Below are 8,618 nucleotides of genomic sequence, written 5' to 3' on the forward strand. Positions count from 1 at the left end.
CAGTGCTAAAGGCTTCATCCCAAAACTTGAGGGGAACACCTGAAATGGCAAGAAGAGCTAAACCAGTTTCGACGATGTGCCGATGCTTTCGTTCGGCTGCACCATTTTGTTGAGGTGTGTGATGACAAGAAACACGATGAATAATGCCAACTTGATTAAAAAATGAATGTAACTTGTGATACTCACCCCCCCTTCCCCCAAATCAGTTTGCATGCAAAGAATCTTCCTATCAAGTTGTTTTTCAACAAGAGTTTGAAAATGAACAAATATGCGAAAAACATTAGCCTTACTTTTAAGATAAAATACCCAAACAAACTTGCTGAAATCTTCAAGAAAACTCACATAATATTTAAAACCCCCAGCAGAAATAAGAGTAGGACCCCATACATCGGAATAGACAAGTGCTATGGAGACAACGAAAGTTCATACGAATTAGTGTAAGGTAACTGATGACTTTTAGCCAGTTGACATGAATCACAGACCGACATATTATTGGAACTATTAGAACAAGGAAGATTATTTAGACTAAGAACACGACAAACTATAGAAAGTGACGGATGGCCGAGACGATTATGCCATCTTTCTTGAGTGGGTGTGGCAACAGAATAGGCATGCTTGGAGGACACAGATGATGAACTCGATAGGAGGGGATAGAGGCCACCCCTACATTCCCCGCGAAGAAGTGTTCTCTTTGTTTCCCGATCCTTAATAAGAAAATGGTCAGGATGATATTCAAGAAAGACATTGTTATCAGAGGTTAAACGATGTACGGAAACAAGATTTTTCTTGGCATTAGGAACATGAAGAATATGTTTCAAGGATAAAGTTTTATCGAGGGTATTAATCGTTTGGAATGACCAATATGACTAATAAACATACCTGCACCATTTGCAGTGTGCACCTGATCACGACCATGATATTTGTCACGAACCGTCAGCTTATTGAGCTCACTAGTGATGTGGTCGGTGGCGCCCGTGTCGGTGTACCAATTGGTATCAGCGTTATAGGGGATGGTGTTGATGTAGTTAGCCACACGATCATCCTCTGCCTGGTAGGAGTGATTGAAGCGATGACGACACTTCAACGCATTGCGTCCCACCTTATTACACACCTGACATGTAGGCCTTGAGCTACCACCACCATTCTTGTTCTGGCCCTTTGAGTAGTCGCGGTGTTCACGGCTCTTCTGTTGGGGTCCACGACTGTCGCCACCATGATCGCCACCTTGCCCACCACCACCATGGCCTCCGCCTTAATAGCCTCGTGAAGCGAGATTGACGGCCGAACCAATTTGGAGAGCCTGATTCTGTTGTTCCAAGCGAGTCTCATATGAGAGAAAATAGGCATAGAACTCGGATAGACCAATCGAGTCAGACATGGTCGTGATAGAGGAAACCAGCTGGTTGTACTCAGCGTCGAGACCCGCCATGATGTAGCCGATTAGATCATTATTGCTCATTGGATGACCGGTAGACGCCATCTGATCCGCAAGTAATTTCATGCGGTTGAAGTACTCCATCGCGCTCAGATCATTCTTGCGCATCGTGGAGAGTTGCATCCGGATTTGCATGATCCGAGCGTTGGATTGTGATGCGAACATGTGTTCGAGGGCAGCCCACACCTCTGCTGCGGATGTCAAGCCAATGACTTGTGACAACACCGCCGGTTCAAGCGACACGAGAAGTGCGCCGAGTACTTGCTGATCTTTGAGAAGCCAGACATTGTACTCCGGGTTGGGAATGACCTTCTAAACTATTCAGCCATCAATCGTCTCAGTCACCTTGATGGTTGTTGGCGGCGAGACCTCCGATCCATCCACGAAACCAAGAAGTTGATAGCCTCGAAGGATAGGCATCTGCTGCGCCTTCCATAGCATGTAATTTTCCCTTGTGAGTTTCATATTGACGAAGTTGGTGAGACCAAGAGATAACGGCGCCGCGCTGGCCGAAGAAGCACCAGAATTCATTGGATGTTTTGTCGAAGAGAACCTCTTTGATACCATAAAAGGAATTAATGAATTAGGATTTTGTAACTTGCACACCTTACAGGTTGCATCCTTCTCATATTTATATATAAAATATGGTTACATGTTCATGGCTTACAATCAATGTTGATACATATCCTATAATTATGTGATATGATTTGGTTTCTTACCAACTATACATGGATCCTAATTATTTTAACATGTGATATGATTTGGTTTTTGAATCTTCATTTGCTTGTGATCAAGGCCATCTCTCCAAGAGGTCAATACCTCTGCCATGGATGGCGAGGCAATGTGATATTCAAATGATCTGGCTAAAATAACTCCAAATTGGAACCACAAAATTATACAGTATAAATAAGTAGTTGGCGGTTTTCATTGCTATGTGAAAAAACCCAAGTGGCTATGGTAAACCATTGGAACCATGCTTGGCTAAGCTACCAGAGTTATTTTGATGTCTCATGCTAGCTAGAAAAATAAGTTGATTTCCTGCAAGCAATTAGCTTTCTAGAATTATGCCCTAACAAGCACCCAAGTCTCCCATCATTAAGGAATTTAAAGAAAAGTTTGATTGAGAATCCTCTACTGATGTCTAGGCTCCAGACTTTCTAATCCTCAGGATCAAAGGAGAGTGTCAGAATGGAATTATATAGGATCTCCATGTCAAAAGAACCAATCTAGCTGTAGAACAATAGATGGATTCAAAGATCCTTAAAAGAAGTCTGCAAATAAGATTTGTAATGAAAAAGTTAGCTAGATATCCCCAAAAGCTTTGGTATTTAGCCACGTGTCACACTAGAAGGTGGAGATACCATCCTTGATGATCGGAACCAAATAAGGCCTAAACACATGCAAGGCATGAGAGATTCCCACCCAAAAAAAAAAAATGATTTCCTCCTAAATGAGTTTTGATGTAGATCCCCCCATAAGGGATTATTGAGGATATAACTAAAATTGATTTCTCTGGTCCAACACTTATGTTGACCAGAGTAAATCTTCCCAAGCAAAAGGATGTTGAAATTCTGGTTGTTGATGGTAACTTTCATTTATTTATTGATTTTAATATAACATATATTTTATTAATATTTTAAAAAAACATCCCATGCTATGTATTTTTGGTGTAAGGAAAACTTCTCCGTTTATCTGACCAACCAATGTAGTGTTGAATTGACAATGAACTTTGTTTTTAATCCCTCATCCATTTTTGTCTCCCTCATGTAAGATTTATTTTCTTGAAATTTAAATAAATTTTCATTAAAGCAAATAAGAAGAGATTACATTTTTGATGAAAAAAAGGGGATTTAAGACCCACTCCATTTGACTTGTGCTGCTTCCAAGTGCAGCTATAGCCAAAACACGAGTAGCTTAGTTGGTTGACCTTTTAACAAAATGAATTACAACATGATTCAAGAGAGAGAGAGAGAGAGAGAGAGAGAGTAATAATAAGTAGTCTCACGCAACTACTATTAATAATGAACCTTCAATAATCAAACCAATACTAAGCATTTTAACTTTTGGTTGTGAGTTAGACTCAATATCTAAACCTTCACCCTCATTTGCCAGTAACCATTGCAAAGTAATCTGCAGTCCTAAAGCTTCAATTAATTTGAAATCCACCAAGAATAGGAGTGGCCCATATATGACCATTATGAACTGCCTTTTAATTATTGTATAATGTAAAATTTGCTTTTAGAATTTGCTTTTATTGTTTGTCTTTAATCTTATAATTAAAACACTCCATATATATGCATGTATACATAATATATGTGAAACCACAGGAGGGTTTACTAACTTGAAACTAACCCTATATATCTTTATTGTTACATATAGCAAAAGCCTTGCATACTTTATATGTATACACATACATGGATACATATGAAGAATTAGCAATAGATTTGATTGCCATTAGAGAGATAAAGAGTGCAACCCATGGGAGCAAAACAGCAGTTGCAGTATTGAGGAGGCAACTGTTGATTCCCGGATGATTCACAAGTCATGTAAGCAACATCATAGCATATGTCAGTACAAACTTGGCCCATGCTTCCTTTCATTTCTCCAAACAAAACCATTCCTTAATGTTGAGACAATAAGAAACAAGAAGTTAAAAGCAAAGTTAATTTAGCAAGAAAATAACTCAGATATTTTTATGAGAAATGAAATGTAGCAGATTGTACAATGCTAAATATATATAAATCCTAAGATGATGAATGAAGCATATTCTAATATATATATATATATATATATATATATATAATATTATTTTATTTTTTCTCTGTATTGTGTAAAATGGCATATTAATATAATAACATATTATCCTAACTAGTAAAATGCTTAGGTTTTTTCACTAGTGTGGACCTAGTGTGAAACAAAATGTACTAATCTCTTGGTAAATAATATAAATAGTGATTTGTATGTCTACTTTGTCAAAAATAAAATGATAAAAAAATTGAATATATGCGCATGTGTATAGCGATATCCTAAAAATTTTTGTCTAGATGAGTTTTACTTTTATTAAAACTATTAAACTCAATTATCAAGTGGCATTGCCACTTTGGTGTTTTATAAATTTTTCACATAAATAATCCTCCAAGGCTTCTCTCAAGCTAGAAATTAAATAATTAAATAAAAAATAAATAAAATCCGAAGTCAATAATTTCTTTCAAAACGTCCTTAATATATATATATATATAAATATATTAATCCATACCCAAAGCAAAATCAAATTCCTCCCGCTTTTTCTCAAGCAATCCCACAAATTCCTCAAAATCAAACCTAAACTCTCAACAATTACTCAACTCCCAAAATCTCTCCTTTTTTATATTTTTTAAAATTATTCAACAATCCCTTGCATCTTATCAAAAATAAAAAATAAAAAAAATTCCTTTCACAAAGTAAATTTTGCATATAAAAAACTCTTCTCAAATTACCGAGAAGAATCTCTCAACAAAAAACTATTTTACATTATTCAAAAAAAAAAACTATTTTACAATATCATTATATAATCGATGAATTCCTTAACATCACGAAACTCTTGAAATTATTTTTTTTAAAAAAAAAACCTGGACTCACAAATTCTTAAAGCTTTGGACATATATGTACAAATCTTTTGTAATTACCTAATAATCCTTGAATATACAAAATCTTCATATATATATATATATATATAACTTTAAATGGTATATATATATAGTTTTAAAAGGCGACAAGGGCAAGTCTTTATAGCGTGTGAGGGTGAGTTGGGACATCACTCGTGAGTTAATTATTTGAACAAGAATTTGAACTCTCATCATTTTGTACATCATTTGAACCAAGTTGCTTTGGCTCTTTATATATATATATATATATATATAATTTATTAAAGCCACAATTCTCTTACAAAATTTTAATGTATAAATCATTAATTCGAAAATACCCAAAAATATCTTAACCCTACTAATTCCTTTGGCAAATAATCATGTAACTATTTTTTTTTTCAAACTGTTTTAGAATTATTCAAAAATCCCTCAACTTCAGCATTAATTTTTTTTTTCCTTTTTTAATTATCCATGATCTTTGAGTTTGTATTTTATTCTCTTCACCCCAAAAATCGAGAATTCAAAGCCCTACCAGATAACAAACTCTGAGTTTTTTTTTTCTCTAATGTTAAGTAAGCTGAACTTAATGAAAATTAAAACATAACGGAAATAATAATAATAACTAAAGTTACAAATAAGCATTTAAAAGTGGGAGAAATGATCTAAAGTTACATAACAGAAATTAAAAAGACTTTTTATTAGGGTTTGGGAGAAGTGATCTATAATGAAAAAGTGAGAGAATTGTAACTTTCTAAAATGGGGAGACGTGATATCACTTCTAACATTTATAGTGTACATTTGTCAGAAAGTGAGAATGAAATCGGAAAATTCAGGTGTTGAGTGAAGTTGGATTCAAACAAAAAACTTTAGAAGTGAGAGAAAGTGAGTTTTTATAGTCTGACATGTTCGCCTCACTTCAATAAAAAATAAAATGCTGAAGTAAGTTTAGTTTAAAATCCACTTTAGATAGAACTTAGAAAATATCACTTTCCCCGCTTCAAGACAAATAAACCAAAAAAAATTAGGAAAATTACACCACTTCCCCTACTTCTCCCTTATTTCTCTCGAAATAAACGCCTCCTTAAGTGAAGTAAATAACCACAACTCATGTGGTTACATAAGCACAACCCGAAATTACCAGCTGACACTAAATAACTAAAAGTAACACATGTCATCCATCCCCAGTTTCTCCTTTCACTTCATGTATTGCATACATAAAACATATTAAGGGTAACACTCTAAATATATAAAGCTTGTGTATGTATACTAACAGAATAATTTGATTATAGAGAATACGAAGTAGCCCAGTAGTTCTCACGTGTCTTTCAATTGGAGGAGCCTCGAGTTCAAGCCCCCAAATTTGCACACGCACAATGAGTCTCATATGAGAGTTGTGCACTGTTCCCCTCTATAGTCACATAACAGGAGAGATTAATTCCAAAGAGATCGTTAAACTATTATAATTAGTGCATTTTCATTCCTAGTTGCGCTTTAACATTTTCACATGGAGGTGTTTACCACATTTGTTAAAAAAAATGATAAATAAATAAATTGACTGTAGTCTAATATATCCAACCAATATTTAACACCTACAATTATTATTATGAGTAAAACTCTGAACATATACAATGATGATATAGATTGTAACTTGATAAATGAGAAAGTATAGCTTTACAATATAATTACCGGTATTTAGAAAGGAAAGAAGAATTATTAATACCACAAAGAAGGAGAAACATGACCGTGGAGAGCTTGAAGGAAGCCATTTTTTTGTTGTTGTTACTTTGATTTTGATGGTTTGGAGCTTCATGTATTTGGTGTATATTTATAGGCAAAAGAAATGGATTTGTGAACTTTATTTATGTGGTCGTGTTTTGATTATTGCCTTTGGATGGCGTGTTTGACCATTGAAGATGGTGAAAGTCACTTGGCATCCATGTGTGGTTGATGGGTTTGACCACACTACAACCAACCTCATAAATTATTTCATTTATTTTTTGTTAAATAAAATTTTATTATTGTAATTAATTAATTAATTTTTAATAATATCAATAAATAACTTTTATTAATTTAATATAAAAAATAAAATTTTATTTTTAATTAAATATAACTTTATTCATTTTAACTAAAAATTATTTAGTAGATGTCAACAGCCTCTTGCTTTATTAGCACCGGATAATTTGTTTAGAGTATTTATTTTGGAGAGGATCTATAATTACATCCCAAACCCACAAAGTGAGGCCATAGATGTGTTGAATATTAATTTCATATATATGTAAGTCTCTAACTTCTCTTAAAAAAGTTAAAAAACTTAACAAATTAATTTTTTAAAATTTCATTTAATTGTACACTCTAACTTTTTTACCTAATAAAAATTCTAATTAATTATGTGCTACATATATGTTTGTTTCAGATGATTTAAATTTTTTTAATTATTGCCTAATTAAGAGGGAAATAATCAAGCCACGGATTGAAATGATATAGTAATAGAATTTTTAAAGTTAATGTTTAATGAACGCACCTAAGTGTAAATGCTAAACTAAGAAATAAATAATAAAACATATAATTATACTTTCAAAATATTCAATAATTATTTTATATATTATTATGTGCTACATATATGTTTGTTTTAGTTGATTTAAATTTTTTTAATTGTTGCCTAATTATGAGGGAAATAATTGTTAGATTTTATATTTTAGTAGTAGTGGACCCTAAATGGGTTCTATATGGGCTTAGGGGTCTTGCACCAAAAAGTCTCAAGACTTAGTGGCTCAACCTCTATACCTATATATAAACTCATTACAATTCTATTACACAACCGATGTGGTACTATATTTCCAACACCCTCCCTCAAGTTCAACTCTGGTCGAACCTGCTCGCACTCAGACACCGTGAGGTCCTGCTTACTGTGACTTGACACTACTTTGCTGTCTCGTAGATCCCTACACATACGGGACTTGTACACTACTGTGTCTCGTAGGTCCTATTTTTAACTCGACTTGTGTTCCTTCCTGAACCTCGGAGTCTTTTTACTAGGTCCCACTATAACCGCTCGTGATCATTTTTTCCCGAAGCTCGATACCATGTTAGATTTTATATTTTTGAGTACTAGTGCTCTTTTATGGGCTTTTTATATGGGCCAGGGTCTTACACTCAAAAAGTCTCAAGACTTGAGCTACCAACCTCTATACCTATATATAAACTCATTACAATTCTATTACACAACTGATGTGGTACTATATTTCCAACAATAATCAAGCCGCAGAATTGAAATGATATAGTAATAGAATTTCTGAAGTTAATGTTTAATGAACGAGCCTCGATGAATTGAGAATGCAAACTAAGAAATAAATAATAAAACATATAACTATACTTTCAAAATATTCAATAATAATTTTATATATTTCTTTAATTTTAAATAAAAATTTCAATTTATTTTAAGTATAATAATAACAATAATAATAACAACTACTATCACAATAACCTACTAGTTAAGATAATTGACTTTTATGCCAAAGATCGAGAGTTCTGACTCTCTTTCTAATACATAATTGAGACAT

General features: G+C 33.5%; 1 non-coding gene across 1 annotated transcript; it reads right to left on the reverse strand.

The window, feature by feature from the left end:
* Positions 1-1,328: 1,328 nt before the first annotated feature.
* Positions 1,329-1,462, reverse strand: LOC120266251. Its single transcript, XR_005538092.1, has one exon. It is a non-coding gene; the product is annotated as a small nucleolar RNA Z247 (small nucleolar RNA).
* Positions 1,463-8,618: the final 7,156 nt, after the last annotated feature.

Source organism: Dioscorea cayenensis, chromosome 7, assembly GCF_009730915.1.
Source record: "Dioscorea cayenensis subsp. rotundata cultivar TDr96_F1 chromosome 7, TDr96_F1_v2_PseudoChromosome.rev07_lg8_w22 25.fasta, whole genome shotgun sequence".
Taxonomy (NCBI): domain Eukaryota; kingdom Viridiplantae; phylum Streptophyta; class Magnoliopsida; order Dioscoreales; family Dioscoreaceae; genus Dioscorea; species Dioscorea cayenensis.